The 20,930-nt window shown below is 33.7% G+C and overlaps 1 protein-coding gene and 1 long non-coding RNA gene across 2 annotated transcripts in view; both read right to left on the bottom strand.

Annotated features, from left to right (window-relative positions):
• Positions 1-20,930, bottom strand: part of ZNF385D (zinc finger protein 385D) — a 981,405-nt gene that overhangs the window by 889,424 nt on the left and 71,051 nt on the right. The gene's annotated exons all lie outside the window — the stretch shown is intronic.
• Positions 1-20,930, bottom strand: part of LOC129058615 (uncharacterized) — a 161,041-nt gene that overhangs the window by 100,869 nt on the left and 39,242 nt on the right. The gene's annotated exons all lie outside the window — the stretch shown is intronic.

Raw genomic sequence — 20,930 nt, 5'->3', positions numbered from 1 at the left:
AAGTCAACAAAGAAACAATGGACTTAAACTAAACTCTACAACAAATGGGCCTAACAGATATTTACAGAACAAGCTACCCAATAACTACAGAATATACATTCTATTCAATTGCTTTTTGATTCAATTTTTCCTTCTTAAATAGGCACACAGCACAAATCTTCAAGTCAGATATGTAAGCAGACGTTCAATCAAGAAACAGTGTCCTAATCTTCCTTTCTTGCAATAATTCATGTCTCTTTCAGTTAAAGGAAATATGACTTTTCATGAGGAAAAGCATCTGGATCCAGAATATATAAAGTTGAAACCATATTCTGACATGTAATAGCTGTGTGCAGCTTTGTGCAAGATGCTGTTCTGTGCCTCAACTTGTGCATCTGAAATCAGGAGTAATAGTAACTCCTATCTCAGAAGGCGGTTGTGAGAAGAAACTGAGTTAATAAATGTGTGATGTGCTTAGTCTGTTCCCTAGCACAGTGATCACTCAGTAGATTTTAGCTATCAAATTTCATTTGGATTCCCTGTATCTATGGGAAGGTACAATTTTCCACCCATTCTCCTCACAAGAAAGAAAGAAAGAAATCTCTTAACAGGAATAATGCATTTCTAGTGACATCTGACCCTCAAGTTCTTTCAGTTCTTTAGGAAAAGGGTAGAAAATAATGGTTAAGTTCCCATAATGGGGCCTGGTGCCCCTTATTGATGCCTTTTATGATGTGGCTGGTGGCTCCCATTATGAAGTGTGGATACTTGGACATAATTACAAGACAACAAGAAAATTAACATTGGACCTCATTTTGTACTTACTTGAGGCAAGGTAGTACAACTGCCATTCTATAACCACCAATAAAAAGGAATCAATCTTTAAAAGCTTAAACATTATCAATAAACACAGGATCTTTTTTTTTTTTTTTTTTTTTTTTTGAGATGGAGTCTCACGCTGTTGCTCAGGCTGGAGTGCAGTGGCGCGATCTTGGCTCACTGCAACCTTTGCCTCCCAGGTTCAAGCGATTCCTCTGCCTCAGCCTCCCAAGTAGCTGGGATTACAGGCACGTGCCATCACACCCGGCTATTCTTTTTTTTTTATTTTTAGTAGAGATGGAGTTTCACCGTGTTAGCCAGGATGGTCAAGATCTCCTGATTTCGTGATCTGCCCGCCTCGGCCTCCCAAAGTGCTGGTATTACAGGCGTGAGCCACCGCGCCCAGTCCCAAAACAGGATTTTTTTTTAATGACCCAAATCTTTTATACATCATGCATCAATTCTAAATTGTATGGTGGACCATAGAGAAGAGTAATGTTTTAAGAACCACTAGACACTGTGGCTGATCTTAATTTCAAAAGTACAGCTATAATGGAAAGGCCTATTCATTGCATGTAAAATAAAGGAAAAGCAAGCATAAACTAACCACACTATCCAAACACAGCCTCTTCCCACTTGAGATTCTTATTCAATGAATCATTCATTCTTGTGAAAATAAATAAGATAAAACTTACAATCATAATTTAAGAATGTCAGGAGATAGGAGAAATATATAAATTTGGTATACCTAAAAAAGAAAATCCTTTCTGTGGAAGTCTATTTTGACAGACCCAAATCATTTTAGATAAAAGGATATTTTATTGCATTAAAAGGGCAGGCAGGAAAGAAGTAGCATCAACAAATGAATGTGGAAGGAACAAGATGTGAAGGAAAATAAGCAAAGAGGAGAAAAAGTTACAGAATGAATGTTTAGTTTACTGAATAATAAGCTAAATGTTGCAGAATAATCCACTTGAAACTGGCCATAAACAAATTTAATAGAAAAAAACTGGAATTTTTCAGCATTGATTAGAGGTAGTATTTCCCTGGCAAACCAACTGAATCACTAATTTTGTTACAAAGCAAAATTAGTATTCTTAGAGAACTTATCTTCAAACAGGTTACTCTCTATGTGATTCTGAATAAACCACAATGTTTTTGGTGATAAGAGGCTCATCTGCCTCTCACCCTCCACCACATTCCTTTCTGTCTTTAACTTCATGTATCCATTTTTTAAGTAGAAAAGATCTGACTAGTTTGACTAAGTGGAAAGATTATCTATTACAAACGACAAATATTTATTTTTCATTTAGTCAGTGAGAAAGATTGAAACTATTTGAAAGTTTTGGGCTTGTGTTTTATTGACAGAATTTTTTCCTCTACTGAGAAATGTAAAATGAAGTAGGAAGAAATTTTCTATTTTTTTAACTGTGCACTTATTCAATAACTTTATTTTTTATTATACTTTAAGTTTTAGGGTACATGTGCACAACATGCAGGTTAGTTACGTATGTATACATGTGCAATGTTGGTGTGCTGCACCCGTCAACTCGTCATTTAACACAAGGTATATCTCCTAATGCTATCCCTCCTCCCTCCCTCCACCCCACAACAGGCCTCGGTGTGTGATGTTCCCCTAGTAGGAAGAAATTTTCTAATTAGAAATTAACATTTGCTTTGTCTTCATACAAAGATGGCATCACCGTCTATGGGAATTTGTTCCCACTCAACTGACAGTGTCCCAAAAATACAGCTAGTATTAACATTATTATTTAATCCTTAAAAGGTATTTACTATAAATCTTATGCCAAACCATATTCTGAGAAAACAGCAGTAGTTACATATAAATTCAGGTGACCTGGTCACCTAGGAGTCAACCAGATCATGATACATCTCCACGGCATTTCTTATTAAATTTATTTTCTTGTAAAGCTATGAAATAAAGACACACAGGAAAGGTTTATAATAAACTACAGTGGTGTACGGGTAGCACTTACTCTAGTATCTCTTCATACAATGTATTGATTTTTAATAATATGTAGGGTACTTACAGCATTATTTTTTATCAATCACATATAAAATCTGGCAAATACTTTGGGTTTAATATTTAAATAAGATAATTAATATTTGTCTAATTCTTCTTCTACAGTTGTGTGATGCACTAATATCTGCGCCCTCATGCAAAGCGTAAGCTAAACGAGTTTTTTCTTAGTCTATGTAACAGTCCATTAATTTTGCTTATCTTTCCAATAAACCAACTCTTAGTTCAATTAATATTTTATATTGTTTTTCTAATGTCTATTTCATTTATTTCTGCTCTGATCTTGCTATTTTCTTCCTTCTGCTAACTTTTGGCTTAGTTTGTTCTTCTTTTCCTAGTTCTTTGAGGTATAATGTTAGATTGCTCATTTGAGATCATTCTTCTCTTTTGATGCTCATGACTGCTATTATAAAATTCCCTCTTATCACTGTTTTTGAAGCATTGCATAAGGTGATATGTGGTGTTTCCATTCTTTCAAGATATTTTTCAATTTCCCTATTACTTTCTTCTTTGACTCAATAGTTGTTCAAAAGTATGTTTCATTTCCATATATTTGTAAGCTTTTCATGATTCCTCCTCTTACCGATTTCTAGTTTTGTTGCATTTTGGTCAAAAAAGATACTTCACAAAGAAATATGTTGAGACTTGTTTTGTGGCTTAACATATGATCTTTTCTGAAGAATCATCCACGTGCGCATGAGAAGAATGTGTATTATTTGGTTGTTGGGTGGAATGTCCTACATGTGTCGGTTAGGTCCATCTGTTGTAAAGTGTAGTTCAAGTTCAGTGTTTCTGTATTGATTTTCTGTTAGGATAATCTAACCATTGCTGAAAGTAGGATGTTGATCCCCTACGATTAATGTATTAGACTCTATCTATCCCTTCATATATTTTAATAACTTCTTTAGATATTTATGTGCTCTGATGTTGGATACATACGTATTTACAATTGTTATATCTTGTTGGTGAAGTAATCACTTTATTATTATATAATGGCCTTCTTTTTCTCTTGTGACAGTTTTTTACTTAAAGCTTACATTGTCTAATATAAGTATAGCTACCTCTGCTCTCTTTTCCATTGCATAGGATACATTTTTTCATCCCTTAACTTTATTTGTCCTCAAAGGAGAAGTGAGTCTCTTAAAGTGAGCACGCTGTTGAGTCTTGATTTTTTATTCATTAACCCACTCTATACTTTCTTATTGCAAATCTTAATCCATTTACATTTAAAGTAATTATTGATACAGGTAAGGATTTACTAATGTCATTTTGTTAATTTTTCTACTTGTTTGACATATCTTTTGTTCCTTTCTTCCTCTCTTGCTGTCTTTGCGGCTTAATGGTTCTAATGATATACTCTGAATCATTTTTATCTTTTGTGTACCTACTATGGGTTTTTGCTTTGTGGTTATGCTGAGGCTTACAAAAAGCACCTCATACTTAAAACAGGCTATTTTAAACTAATAAAAATCTAACTTGGCATATACAAACTCTACACTTTTTCTACCCATAACCCCCAACATTTTAGGTTTTTGATGTCACAATTTACATTCCTTTATAATTTGCATCCCTCAACAAGATATTATAGCTATAATTGTTTGTAATAGTTTTTCCTTTTAGCCTTCATACTAGAAATAAGGTTAACTTACACATTGCCATTATGGTATTAGAATGTTTTAAATCTAAAAATGTATTTACTTTTATTTGTGAGTTTTATACATTCACATGTTTTCTTTTACTAATTTGCATCCTTTTCCTTCAGCTTGTAAAAATTATGCTAGCACTTTTTGTCAGGAAGTTCAGTGGGAATAAACTCCCTTAGCTTTTGTTTGTCTGAGAAAGTCTTTATCACCTCTTCATCTTTGAAAGACAGAATTGCCTGGCATATTAATCTTGACAGGCAAGGTTTGTTTTTTCTCTCATTATTCTGAAATATCAAACCACTTCTTTATGATTGCAATGTTTTTGCTAAAAAAAAAATCACTAATAATTTTATGGAAGTTTCCTTGTATGTAACAAGCAGTTCTCTTGCTGTTTTCAAAATTTTCTAATTTTGATAATATAATGTATCTCAGAGTGAGTATCTTTATATGCATCCTATTTAATATCTTTTGGGATTCTTATATGTGGACTTCTATTTTCCTTCTCAGTCTTGGGAACTGTTGTGCCATTATTTATTTGAGTACATTTTTGGTCCTTTCTTGATTTCTTCTCCTGGAATTCTAATAATACATAGATGGTTTTACTTGATGGTTTCCCATAATTTTCTTAAGCCGTCTTTACTCTTTCATTTATTTATTTTTGTTTCTTTAAGTGGATGATTTCCAATGACCTGTCTTTGAGTTCACTGATCTTTTTTTGCTTAATCCATTCTGCATTAGATTTTTCTATTGATTTTTTAACTTCAGTTATTATATTCTTCAGTACTATGATTTCTGTTTGGTACTTTTTATAGTTTGTCTCTTTGTTGAAATTCTCAGTTTGTTCATATTTTGCTCCCCTAACCTCAGTAAGTATTTTTATGACAGTTCTTTTGAATTCTTTGTTGGGTAAATCACATATCTCCATATCCTTATTTTTAGCATCTAAAGATTTATCTTGTTCTTTTATTTGGAACATATTTCCCTTCTTATTTTTATTGACTCTCAGTGTTGGTTTCTGTTTATTAGATAAGACAGTAGCATCCCTCAGTGCTTTTAGACTGGCCTCTTGTAAAAGAAGAACCTCACCAATCCATCCAGTCAGAGATCCTAAAGCGCCTCTCAAATCTCTGTGTTTGTCCAAACTGCTGACTCTGTTTTTAGTGGCCATCTGGAGACAAGAGTGTGCCAAGTCTTGTCAGTACCTCAGAATGGGTAAGCTAGAAGCCAGTGTCTCTAGATGCAGCTGGAAAGGTTGGGGTGTTAGATGTTTGTTCTAGTTTCTTCTATCCTCAGGGTAAAGCTGACAGCAGAAGACAATCTTTCACCTTCTCTACACTAAGCCTCGAAGAAGATCTGTGGAAAATGCCTGCATTCTCCTTCCTACTATACCCTTTGATTCTGGCAGAATATTTTCTGTAAGTGGGTCCTTTGACTGTGTCCACCTCTTTGTTTTCTGTGATATAGAAAGCATGCAAAGCCCCATCAACTCCTGAATCTAGGTGGGTAAGGAGTCAATTCATTAAGTGCAAGCTGTTCTATACACAATCTATTTGTGTGCTTGGTACACAGAAAAATTCCTTCCAGAGAGAATCTACAGACTTGGATTTATCACTGGCACAAGCCAGTAAAAAAGGTTCAAGAAGTAACCAAACTCTCATTCATATGTGAAACTGGTGAGAAATTTTCTTCTCCTCTATTATGTTTCTCTTATTTTGGTATCATAATCATGTTTGAGTCATATAATCTAGAACTGGCTATCTTCACAAAAGATAATCATATATTACAGGCTCTGTTATCTCCAGAACATATTGGATATTGGAGTCCTTCTTTGACTTTTCATTTCTGCTTTTTTCTTTGAGAGCTGGATGAATCTTAATGTTGGCTTTTAATTGAATACTTCTTTATTATCTAATGTACTTTCTATCACCTTTATTATTTTCGAACTTCATTACTTTGTGGGTTATCACAGACTTTTGAAGACTTCCTTTATTTTTTGAAAAAGAAATATGGAAGGTCTATCTTCTGAGCCCTAACATACATGTAAAATGTTTTTGTTGTTGTTGCTTTAATATATGCAAAAACATGCTGTATATTTACTCATTATATTTTTATCTCATGTATCTTTAGATATTTCACTGATGTAGTCTGCAATTAAGTGTTACACAAAACTCCGTTTTTAAGTATATTTATAAATGAAGCCATTGTAGGCTTTAATTAGTTTTTGTTTTCTGTTTTTTGGTAAGTTCTTTTTACAGGGGATAGTACTTGATTGCCCAGTACTGGCACTATTTCTAGAACTATGTGAGAGATTTTGTAGACCTCTATTTAAAGCAACATGCCCAGATGAGTTTCAAAATGAAAAAACTGGAGTTTTATGTTGGTTCTTTCACATGGCTAATTTAAAGATCTATAGACTTCAATAGATAAGGTAAGGAATCAGATACAAATGTGATAGTGGCATGGAGTTTTGTTTCTGTAACAAGTATTTGTTTTCTGTATTTGATAGTTAGAAATATTTTTAAAATGTGCTAGAGCTCTATTCTTTTTCTGGTTTATTTGCCATTGACTTCTTATCTACTTATATTACTTTCTGGGGGCAAAATTCTATAGTGACAGAAAAAGAGAGAGAATTTTAAGTAGCAGCTGCTATAATTGTCCCAGTTCCAGATCTCCAAGAGAATGCATATTTGTGTTGTCCCATCCCAGATTCCTGTTTTTCCCTTTAGACTTGATGCCAATAAGTTTAACAATGTATATATGCAACTACATGATTATCTCCATTGATTTCAACAGTTACCTCAAGAAGCTATAAGTTAGTAGTATCCAGAGGTTGTTTCTCATGGGTTTGCTGAACATACTGTCTTATATATAACTCAAATGCTATCTTATCACTTATACATCATAAATCCCTCAAAAAAGACTTCATAGAAATCCCCAAACCTAATCCTAGTTATTATATTTTTCATTTGCATGTGTCATAATAATTTCATTACTTTGGAGAGCAAGCCCCATTATTAGGGCAACCAGGAGTCAGAAACATATTGGAAACCTTTGCTACTTTTTATTAAACTCTATGTCCTTTACTCATCTCAATTAGTGATCCCATGAATTCCTAATTTAGTATCTCTCCTTTTCTCCATAAGATTTTAATAAATTATACATCTTCTTTTTAATTTAGAAACTTCAGACATTCTCTTTCTAGCTACTAAACCTGGTACTCTCCCCTAAGCCAATACAAGAGTCCTCTTTGTTCAATGATGCCCTCTAGCAATACTCTCCTTACAAGCTAATTACAGCAGTGTTACCTAGTGTAACTTCTAGGCTCAGTATAAGCTAGGAATAAGTTCCACAGTGGATAGATAGTGACATCACACATTATATTTCTTGGCAAAAGAATGCTACCTGAATATTTTCCTCAGTTGTTCCACAGCTTGGCATGACTCCCAGCTGTTCCCAGTAAGAACTTCCCCATGTTGAATGTGGTTCTCAAAGACTGGCCCCAAGACCAGCAGAATCAACTTTAGCATGAGCATTACCTGGTAGCTTTCGATAAAATGAAAATAGGTCCTACTTCAAAACTACTGAATCAGTATCCCTGGAGGTGAGGCCTAGCGATCTGTTCTAGCAATCCCTCCAGGTAATTTTGGTGAATGCTAAAGTTTACAAGCACTGGTCTTAGGGTTCATCTGGGGTTTCTTCTACTTCCTACATACTTGTTCATTTTACCTATGTTAAGTTTGGGATCAATGAATTTTATTCTCCAGGCATGGTAATTCTATCTTTGCCTAGATTGCAGCATTTACTGACGCTTTTTTTTTTCTAATTTATTGTATCCTATAGAGTATTTGGAGGAGGAGGAATGTCGAATAAATAAAGATACTTTAAGACCATTATAAATATAACCTTAATATTGCATTATGTACCTTTGTTACAACATAGTGCTACTACAGAAAAGTGCTACTATACTGGGTACGTATAGGAAACAAAACTGTGGCAGTAAACCATATAAAATGGCTCTAGTTAATAGGAGGTGGATGCAGTTTTAGCTTCCCCACAATTTGCCTCTCCTATTGGTGCCTCTTTGTACAATTTCCCTCCTTAATGAGCCTCCATTATTTAGTGCTATTTTTCCTCATATTTTTCAATATCTCCTCTAATAAGAAAACCGTTCCTATGAATATATTTCTTATTTCATTAATATGTTATATATAGATGTGGGTCCACCCCTGCATATTTATCATATATAATATATAATGGATATTATATATCAGTATGTATTAGGGAATGTTTTTTATTTCCTCAAGATGATAATGACTGGCTAAACGGATATATTGATTTCATTTAAAATTTCAAGGCTAAAATAAATCAAATAAAAGGAAACATGAAATTCAGAGTAAAAGAGACCAGATTTGAATCCTGGTGCTGATGATTACTGAGTGTCGATGAGTGTGCTACTGAATGTCTCTAAGCTTCTATGTTCTGAATTGCAAAGAAAGAAAACAAGTTAATGCAAAATACTAGCATGTTGTAAGAACTCAAAATTAATAAAGCAATGTCAATGCTTAGTGGAAATTCAATATATTTTGCATTTCATAACAAAGTTACTAAACTGTAAAGCCTTAATCTGTTACCACTATTAGATATCCTTTGTGTTCAAAAGGAAAAATCAACATATTAATTCAAAGGAGTGGGAAAATTAGATACCTATTTTCCATTACAGGACCAGGGGAATAACTATCTATCTCTGTCTATCTATTTATACACACACTCACACACATGTTTCACTATAGGATTATAATTGGCTTTAAAATGTTTGTTTATGGCCCATTAATTTCCATTATTATTGGTGGGAAAATTCCAGTTTTCCTCTGAATGAAAAAGTCATCATGCTGTTAATAACTTGTTTGGAATTATATACCATAAATAACAATAAATTATTTCTCTACACTTGAATAATAAACTGTAATGATTTAACAGTCTTTCAGAGGCTGTGAAAATTATAGTAAAATACTACTAAAACATTCCCAATACATTAGGACATAATTTTTGCACAAAAGAAAAATAACATTCTAGAAAAAGTTTCAATTTTTATGCAAACACATGAGATGTAGAATAGGCTATACAGCTCTCACACATGAGGGAGAGAAACTGATGACAGTGCCTACCTCACATGCCTCCAAAGGCTGTGATCTGACTCCAGCTTCCTATAAGAGAATTATAACAATTTTTTAATGCAGTAAAATAGAATAAAAAAATGTTTGCAAAGCAAAACTGGGCATACATGTAGGTGTATGGCTCAAATAATCAAAAAGTCACAATGGGACATTCATATATGAGAGCATATAAACTTAATGAAAAAAGTTTTTAATAATGAGTGGGAACTAGTCTAGGGCTGAACTAGGTAAATGAGGTGGATCTGAACCTTTGGTTGGTAGAAAAATATAAACATAAAAGAAAATCCGCCCCCTTCTGATTACTTTATGTGCACATCTCACAGTCTGACTTCGGATGTTTTAGGCACAAATTTAATATTTTTTAATCTAATATTTTCCCTCACCTTCTCAGTAACAACTGATAAACTATAACCTTTGGAAGATGTGATCAGAGAAAAATACCACCCCTGCCTCACGGCCCCACCCAATGGCATTGTTGATCAAGAAGTACAAAGGCCAATATTTGAAAGAAACCGAGATTTCTGAAAAAAGAAACAGGAGAAAGTCGACAAGAATATCTTATGGCAAAGGAGAAGAAAATAAATAGAAAAGTTTCATGAGAACCAATGACTGGATCACCTATAACCTTTGCATGGCCCAGGGAAAAAGTACAAGTGGAGGTCCGCATACCATCTATCTAAATATCCAAAATGTAAGGTTATAAATCAATCCAATGCCACAGATTTTAGATTATTTCATTATGATGTCACTCACTCCAGATAACAGTTTCTGTTTCAAGTTATCTATTGCTACAATACTACCCTCAAAACTTATGGGCCTTAAACAATTGTGTTTGCTATTTCTCGGGATTCTACAGTTCAGGCAGGGCTTGGCAGAGACAGCTTGTCATTGCTCTGTGTGGCATTAGCGGGGATGGTTTGAACAGCTGGAGGCTGGCATAAATGAACTAGTGTCACTTGTTTGAATCCTAGGTTCTTGTTGTTGGCTAGTTCCTCAGTTACTGTTTCAGCTGGGTTCTCCAGGAAGAAAATGCTAAAATGGGACTGCAAGCAGTTTTTCAAGGAAGGGTGTGTCTAATGCCTATGAAAGATAAAAGAGAAGGAAAGCAGAATTGGACATAGAATGACTTCAGACCATGACAAAGATATGGCACCTATGAAAGGAAAGGAGGTAGGAAACTGAATTGTACAAAGAGAACTTTTGATGGCCTGCCTCAGTTTGAACACTGAGTTAGATACTGAAGGACCTTCAGCTAGTGGCTTTCCGTTGACTGCACTCCTTGCTGAATGCTGAATTCCTTCTTGAAGAGAGCATACCTCTGCAGCTGACATAGAAACCTCCATGTGGCCTCTCCCTAAGGTTAAGTTGAGTTTCCCCACAGCATAGTGTCTTGAGCATGGTGGTTGGCTTCTCTGGAGAGCAAAAGTGCAGGCTGCCAGATGTTCTTAAGCCTTAGGCCAGCAACTGGCATGGTGCCATGGCTAACAGGCCAGGCCAGACTTAAGGAGAAGAGATTATACAATAATGCAAATATCAGGATGCATAATTCATCTACCCTTGGAAACAGTAACAGTTCTGCCCTAACATTTTCAGGGCCTGAGGTACAAGTACAAGTGGAGGCCCTCATACTCCCCCTGCAATTATTTATGTGATAGATTGTATTTCTGTTATATATTGAATTAGGAAACTATTAAAACATATTGTATTCTCCTATCTTGAAAAATATAATCTCCTAAAGACCTAAAGGTCACACTAGAATATGGTGGTACAGAAAGACCGACTTGTTCCTAGTCCCAAGCTCCCAGACTGTGACAATCTACCCCTTTATTCGCAACCCCAGATCCCCCTAATAGGACCTATCATACATATATCTGAACAACCCAAATGACATATCCCAAATCAATCCATCTCCTCCGCCTTTCCCTTCATCTGAAAAAAGCCATCTTTTGGCCAGACCTCTGCCTTTGGGAGGATAGCCTAGGGAAAGGACTCACACAGAACCTGGAGGAATTCCAGGATTCCTCATACCTGGAGCAAAGTCTAGTCTATAGATATAGTCCATAAAGGGACAAGCCCCTTGATCGGCAAACTTTTTACCTTATAGAGAGAAGGGGGCATGGCTGAAGTGCGGCCAGAGGAGGACTCTGCAGAGGGTAAAGTCCAGAGCAGAAGCCCCACTCATCTAGGCAATATGGAGGAATTAAATAGTTGTCTAGAGGAGTGGAGCAATGGGTAATCTGACCTCAGGCTGCTCTTTTCTTCCTACTTTCCTCTTTGAAACAGCATAATAAACAAAGCAAATACACGTGGCAAGAATTCATAACTACTGGGAATTTTCTTATGTAATATAGAAGAGTATATAATATATACATAAAAATAACATAAAAACATTTAAAATGAATGGCCATGACTATCTCTATTGACCTAGGAGCAAATGATATTGGGTTACATTTTAAAAGTATGTTTAAATGTACAATGCGTATTTTCATCCAATATTTACAGATATTGAAACAAATTTTTAAAATAATCTGTGCATCTATGAATATGTTTCTATAGTTTTGTTTGGGCACAGAGAAAATTAAGTAGTGGTAGTTATTGACTCATGAACACTGATCAATTTGGGGGAATATAATGATGAAGGGTAGAGGGAAGAGTATGTTTCAGAACTACTTCTCCTGTGTCTCTATTGCTTGATTTATTAAAACAGGCATATAATCTTCATGCTTTAAGAAAAAAGTCAAATGAAGTTAAAATCAAAGAAAATGTAAGCTATTAAAGATAAATTTTTAAAAGGTTGTTAAGAATTTCAAAAGACACACCATAGTCAAAGAGAATAAAGATTCAGGAAAGGTCATATGATTAGTCATAAGTCATAAGGTGACTTAAAGGTTACCGTACAATGTTCCATTTAAACAAAGTGAGGATGGGAGGTTGACTGAGACTTAAACAGCAAAGGAGGAGAATGAGGAGAAAGCAGTACATATGTGTGTGTGTGTGTGTGTGTGTGTGTGTGTGTGTGTATAAAATAAAAACATTTATATATAATATATAAATATACATAAAACATTTATACACACACACACACACACACACACACACACACACACACACACAGAGACATATGTATGTGACTATCCACAGCTCCCTCTCCTCTTAACATGTTACATCCGTGGTTCTCAAGCTAAATTCTGTGGAAAATATTTTGAATATAAATGGGTATGCCTAAAATTAAAAATAAATAGAAAACAACAAAAACCAAAAAAAAATAAAATGACCTAATTTCCATTTTGGAGATTTCATTTTCTTAGCATTAAAATGATAAAAAACACTCTTAGAATCAATAAATAAATGTTTATCTTTATTTAATGCAAAGTTTCTTGAATATACTCAGCCATGGACTTGTGCTCTTTTTCTCACCAAATTCATATAACGATGACTGTATTATATTACACAGTTCTTAAAAAAGAATTGCAACATTATTTGATTCCAATTAATTCTAAGAAATGATTTAGCAGAGAGGATACAGGCTGGATTGAGGTCCTTTTATGATTACAATATATTATAGAGTAGTTTTTAACACAATTCAAATTTTGTGATTTGAATTACAATATATTATGATTACAATATATTTTAGAGTATGATTACAATATATTATAGAGTATATATGATTACAATATATTATAGAGTAGTTTTATGATTACAATATATTATAGAGTAGTTTTTAACACAATTCAAATTTTGTGAGCTTGTGTCAGGAGAAGAATACCAATAATAAACTGCCATTTCTTCTCAAGTTGCTTTCGGGTTTCACTGTATCTGTAGAAACTAAAGAGGCTGCTGGTGACTTTAGTAACCAATAAGATGACCAATATTGCTATACAGGTTTGCTATGGAAATGAGTATCAGTTCTTTTAAGATTATAATTTATATAGTGATTATAGCTACTGTAATATAGGTATACCAATTGAACAAAAAAGAATAAGTAAAATTAAAGAAGCGCACTCTTAAATAAAACACTTTAGGTTATTTTTCTAACTTTACTCTAGGCCCTGAGGAACTTGCATACTGAATATTTTTCCTACCCAAAGAAAGATTATACTACAAGGGGGGAGTGGAGGAATATATATAAGTAACTGTAAAACAAATCATAATTTGAAAAAAAGAAAACAAAAGTAAAACATTCTATAAAAATACCAATGAACATCCAAATTGGATAGTAAGAAGTTAAGTTCCTGTTTGTGAACAACATGATCTTACAAATAGAAAACCCTAAAGACTTCACTAGAAAACTGTTAGAACTAATAAATGAATTCAGTAAAGTTTCAGGATAGAAAATCAACATACAAAATCAGTAGCTTATCTGTACACTAATAACAAACTATCTGAAAAAGAAAACGATCCCATTTAAAATAGTTATAAAAAATAGTAAAATTCTTAGGAATAAACTTAACCAAAGCAGTAAAAGACTTGTGCACTGAAAACGGTAAAATATTGATAAAAGACATTAAAGAACACAAATAAATGGAAAGATAACCTGTGTCCATAGATTAGAAAAAAATATTGTTGTTAAAATGTTCATATACCCAAAGCAATCTACAAATTTAATGCAATACTTATCAAAATTTCAATGACATTTCTCACAGAAATAAAATATCTAAAATTTATATGGAACCACAAAAGACGACCCCAAAGAGCAAAAGCAATCTTGAGCACAAAGAACAAAGCTGGAGGTATCACATGACTTGACTTTAAAATATACTATAAAGCTGTAGTAATCAAAACAGCATGGTACTGGCATAAAAACCAACACATAGACCAATGGAACAGAATAGACAGCCCAGAAATTCATGCATTTAAGGCCAATTGATTTTTGACAAAATGCACCAAGAATGTACAATGGGGAAAGAACAGTCTCAACAATAAATGTTGTTGAGAAAACTGGATTTTTGCATGCAGAATGAAATTGGGCCATATATTAAAAATAAACTCAAAATAGATTAAAGACTTAAGTGTAAAGCCAGAGACTATAAAACTGCTAGAAGAAAACAGGGGTAAAATTTCCTGACATTGATTGGTCTGGGCAATGCTATATATATGTATATATTTTTGGATATAACCCCAAAAGCACAGACAACAAAAACAGGTAAATGAGATTATATCAAAATAAAATCTTCTGTACAGCAAAGAGAACAATCAACAGAGTGAAGAGACAATGTATAGACGACCACAGAATAATCTGCAAACTATTCATCTGAAAAGTTAACACCCAACATATATAAGAAACTCAACAATTCAATAGCAAGAAAACAAATAACCCTATTTATAAATGGGTAAAGGATAAAAATAGACATTTTTCAGAAGAAGGCATACAAATGACCAACAGGTACATTAAAAATGTTCAATATCACTAATCACTTGTGAAATGAAAATTAAAACCACAATGAACTATCACTTCACACATGTTAGAAAAGCTATTATCAAAAAGACAAAAGATAAAATGTTGGTAATAATATGGAAAAGAGGGAATCCATGTGCAATTCTGATGGGAATGTAAATTAGTATAGCCATTATGAAAAACAGTATGGAGTTTCCTCAAAAAATTAAACATAGAAATACCATATGCTCCTCCAATACTACTACTGGGTATATATCCAAAGGAATTGAAATCAGTATGTCAAAAGAGACATCTGTATTCCCATGTTCTTTGCAGATGTACTCACAATAGCCAAGATACAGAAAGAACCTAAGTGTCATTCAAGGTAATAAAGAAAATGTGGTCTACATACACACAGTGTAATACTATGTAGCCCTTAAGAAGAAGGAAATCCTGTCATTTGAGACAACAGAGATGAACCGGGAGGTCGTTTGTTAAGCGAAATAAGCTGGGCACTGAAAGATAACTACTGCATGACCTCACGTATATAAGCAATCTTAAGAAGTTGGACTCACAGAAACAAAGAGGAAAATGGTGGTTACAACGATTGGAGTTTGGGGTGGAGCCAAAGGTTTGGGAGATGTTGGTCAAATAATACAAGATTTCAGTTACATAAGAACAGTAAGTCCATTTCACAAGATGGTGACTATAGTTAATAACAATGTATTGTATTCTTAAAAATTGCAAGGTGAGTGAATTTTAAGTCTTCTCACTACAAAGAAATAAGTATGTACAGTAATGCGTATTAATCAGATTTAATCATTTCCTAATGTATACATATTTCAAAACATCATATTATACACAATATATACGATTTTGTCAATTAAAATACATTTTTTAAATGCCCATAAAGTGAAATTATGTTAGGAGGTAAAAACGTTCAGACATACAAAAATGGTAAAGAAAAAAGTCTAGGTACTTACCAACAGGCTTAAGGGTAAAATATTACAAATATAGTTGAATCCTCTACCCTAGCACATCTCTTACCCTTGTGTCTGCAGGAAGCCATTATGAATTTATGGTTTATCATTTCAAGCTACTGCATGTGAACTTGGCATTATATAGAAATACATGTTATGCAGCAATATATACTATTGTCCTGTTGATTTTTAAAATTATGTAGAGAGTATCATGCTGCATGTATTCTCCGCTTTTTGTTTTTCTTTGTAGTATAGTGTGGTTTGAAATTCTTGTCTATACCGATGCATGTATTTCTTCTTCATATTGTTTCACTGTGTGTATATCCTTTTTAATCCAGAGTGCACACTTCATTTTTTCATTTTCCTATTTACTGACATTTATACTGTTTCCATGTTTATACTTTGCAAACTATGCTCTTATGAAATTTCTTGTTCTTATCTCCTTATGCACACAACATGAGAATATTTATAAATTGTACAGCTGGATTCACACTTCCAGAATGCAGGGATGCAGATTTTCAATCTTAGTATCCTCTCTTGATAAATTTATCTCTAAACTTTTAAAATAAATTTTCGCTAACCGCCAGCTACCTAGGATGGGTCCTGGGACTCCACATCTTCACCAACACTTAGTATTTCCACAGTATTAGATTATTTATTTCCAATTTCTGCATATGAGTTAGTTTCTCATTGTGGTTTTAATATGTTTTTCTATCAATGAATAGTAAAATTATATATATATACATATATATATAATTGTATTTGTATATGCAATTTATTTTCCTCTTCTGTGAATGTCCTGTTCCTACTCATTATCTGTAATTTCCCATTATGATATATACAGTTTATATTTATGCTTGGGTCTGTCCTCAGTGTAAACAGTACAGTATTATAACACTTACTCTATATTTGCAAACTCTTTTGGCTATTCTTTTGTCTTTTTCTCTCCTATTAAAATTAAGAATAAAATTTTCAATTCAGATGGGATAGCTTTGTTGGGCTTTTAATGGTATTCTACAGAATTTTTAGATAATTTAGAGATAATTAAGATAACTACCATTTTAGATATTGTATTCTTGCACATGGCTTTATCTCTATACATTTTCTAATATTGTTCCAATTAGTTTTAATGTTACTTTAAAAGGCCTCACATGTCTTTCATGAAATTTATTCTTAGTTATGCAAGATTTGTATTTTTATTTTAAATCAAATATTTAAATTTTTGTTTTATTCCTCTAGCTAAAGAAATATAAAATGTCTTTTAGTAATGATGACAGGGAGTTTTCATCTGTTCTTAGTTTCATAAAAGTTTTAATCATAGAAATGTGTAAAATTTTAACTAATTTTCTAATTTCAAAATTTGAAAGATGATAGTTCATCTTTTTTGTTAATGTTGTTAATTGCATTCTGCTAGGATAACATAATTGGTGCATACTAATTATTTGATGATCATCAAGAAACTGCCATTTTCCATCCAATCTCCATTCCATTGTTCAATGATAATAATATTGTTGGCTGCACATGTTGCCTAGAATGAAGACAAAATATCCAGCCTCTCTTGCAGCTACATGTATTGTGTGTTTTAGTACAGTGGCTTATGTGGGACTCTGTCTTACTTCACAGTAAACTGGTTTATCCCATTGTCAATGGGATTTCCCACCTTGCACATAGGCTGGGTCTTGCCTCCCGCCACTACTCTTCTCATAAACATAAGGCCTGTCTCTTGCCACTACTCTCTTCTCATAAACATATGGCCTTTGAAAGGAAAAGTTCTAGCCATCAGGAACCTGCTTGTGTGCCAAGGAGAGGTATTTGCTTTACAACTCGTTCACTTCTCTTGCCTCCTTTCTTTTTAGTTTATGAGGATTTTCTTCACTTTTTTATCAGCTTGTCTATGTATTCTAAATGATGTTTAAAACATATTCTATACTACAGCATTTTTTTTCCTTTGCTTTTCTGTGCCAGAAGAATTCCATCAGTTTGCCCACTAAACCATATTGCTATAATTAAAATCAAACCAGTGATTTGTCTTTTTATGTTGTATATAAGTTTATGGTATATGTTTAATGTAAAAAATCATATGCTCTCAATAATTTTATTTCCTCATTCTGAGTATTTTTGGCATTTATTTCTGTTTCCTTTTTTTTTTTCTTTTTTTTCTTTTCTGAGATGGAGTTTTGCTCTTGTTGCCCAGGATAGAGTGCAATGGCACAATCTCCGCTCACTACAACCTCCATCTCCCAGGATCAAGTGATTCTTCTGCTTCAGCCTCCCAAGCAGTTGGGATTATAGGCATGTGCCACCACGCCCAGCTAATTTTTGTATTTTTAGTAGAGACGGTTTTGCCATGTTGGCCAGGCTGGTCTCGAACTCCTGACCTCAGGTAAGCCGCCCACCTCGGCCTCCCAAAGTGTTGGGATTACAGGCGTGAGCCACCATGCCTGGCCTCTGTTTCCTTTTAACTGCATAAAGCTTCAACTATAATTCTTAATAAAAATCTGGCTCAGGTCTATTGCATAGATCTTGAAGTATAATTTTTAATAAACAGCAGGTTTCTTCTTGTTTTCTCTAAAGAATATCCCTGTATGCATTTTCTAATTAGGTATGATATTTTAATCAGAAATGTGTTTTGAACATTGAGAATATTATACTTTATGATTTAACAGATATGTTAAAGTCAAAATCTTGCTGTTCCTGATTTATATTCTATTGAATTCAAATTGCTTATATTTAAGATTCTTGAATCTATATATTTTAGCAGATATTGACATGCAAATTTTATTTTTTGCTATTAATTTCAATGCTGTGTAAAAATTGTAAGGTATATTAGAGACTTTTCCCTTTATGTGTTACATTTTAAAACAAATAACCATCAAATCTGTCTGAGGCCAGGGCCCTTGTTAGAAATAATTATTTGATATATTTTTAATATCTTCTATGGTTAGTGATATAATCATGCTTCCCACTTTTTCCAGCACCAATTTTGATAATTTATCTTTTCTTGGACAATGATTACTGTATAATGAGGTTTCCAACTACATCTGGTATTTTCTTTTCTTAAAAATATCATATTAATGGTTAAAATATTTTTGTTGCTTATATTGAATATTTCTTAAATTCTCTCTTCACACAATCAGGCATATAAGAACTATTTTTCATTTTGTAATTCTTTATCAGTGCCATTACTTGCTTTCCCCTATTTCAATTAATGTCTCCTTCAGCAGTTGCCAAATAGGGTACTTTGTTTTATTATAGTAAAATCATTAATTCATTTATTTTCCTTATTTCTTTTTATGATTAAAGCATTAAGTGCTTAGTACAATATTATTTCTATTTTTCTATAGTGTCAATTTTGCTTTTTATTATATCCAATAAAAATTTCCATTTCACTTTTGCATTTTTAATCTCCAAATATTTTTCCTTATCTCATCCAGTTCTCTTTTAATCTCAGCTTTCGTCTTAGGCACCTTCCTTTAATCTTTCTTATTACTTTATTTTTTGTAATCTCTTTATTCATGAACTACTGGCTTATTAGATTTTATTGAGAACAAAAGCAGATGGTTTCTAAATGTGTATCTAATCCTATTTCTTTCTCCTAAACTATGTTAACATTTATCTGCTACTAGAGTAGTATGCTACTTTTTTGTTGTTTCAGATTATTTTTCCTAGCTTCTAGGTTTTTTAAAAAATTCTTTATTTAAATTCACTCATCCTTGCATGAATACTAGACTTAATACTTCTTGGGATTACCAACTACATCAATCTGTTTACTATGCAGTGACAAACAACCTCAAAATCTCAGTGGCTTAAAGCAATAGGAGTTGACTTCTTGCTCCTACTCATGTTCACATTACAGTCAGCGTTGGGCTCTGCTTCATGTCATCTTCACTGTCTCAGGCTGATGCAGCCTCTACCTCCTGGAGCATCATCATTTGCCATAGCACAGGAAAGAGACTATGGTGAATGACCACACCAACTCTTAAGAACCTGTGCCCAGAGATGATGCATGTCACTGCTGATCTTTCATTGGCCTAAGCAAGTCACACGGCCACAACTAACTTCAAGGAGCCTAGGAAGTACATTTCTACCATGTGCTCAGTAAAAGTAGAGAACTAAAAATACTCATAAACAACCAATGATTACTACACTAATTAACAGGGCAGGTATATTCTCTTAAATGTTGTTACTGTTCACCTGTGTGTTGTTACAATTCTTTTGTTTGGTCTTAAACTAGAGGGAAATTTTCAAACAGTTTCTGAATATTCTGTGTAGCACTACCTTCCTAGGTTAGCACTAATTTTTCTAGCACTAATTTCTGCTGAACTGAAGGAAGGTTTTCCTATTGCTCCTTTTAGCTGTTTCTCCTTGGAAGGCAAATGCTCCCTACCTGCCAAACTAAGCTTCATAAGTGAAGGAGAAATAAAATACTTTACAGACAAGCAAATGCTGAGAGATTTTGTCACCACCAGGCCTGCCCTAAAAGAGCTCCTGAAGGAAGCGCTAAACATGGAAAGGCACAACCGGTACCAGCCACTGCAAAATCATACCGAAATGTAAAGAACATCGAGACTAGGAAGAGACTGCATCAACTAACGAGCAAAATATCCAGCTAACATCATAATGACAGGATCAAATTCACACATAACAATATTAACTTTAAATGTAAATGGACTAAATGCTCCAATTAAAAGACACAGACTGGCAAACTGGATAAAGACTCAAGACCCATCAGTGTGCTGTATTCAGGAAACCCATCTCACGTGCAGAGACACACATAGGCTCAAAATAAAAGGATGGAGGAAGATCTACCAAGCAAATGGAAAACAAAAAAAGGCAGGGGTTGCAATCCTAGTCTCTGATAAAACAGACTTTAAACCAACAAAGATCAAAAGAGACAAAGAAGGCCATTACATAATGGTA

The sequence above is a fragment of the Pongo abelii genome, chromosome 2 (assembly GCF_028885655.2).
Source record: "Pongo abelii isolate AG06213 chromosome 2, NHGRI_mPonAbe1-v2.0_pri, whole genome shotgun sequence".
NCBI lineage: Eukaryota > Metazoa > Chordata > Mammalia > Primates > Hominidae > Pongo > Pongo abelii.
The sequence above is the reverse complement of the archived record's forward strand: the minus strand, read 5'-3'. Positions and strand labels throughout refer to the sequence as shown.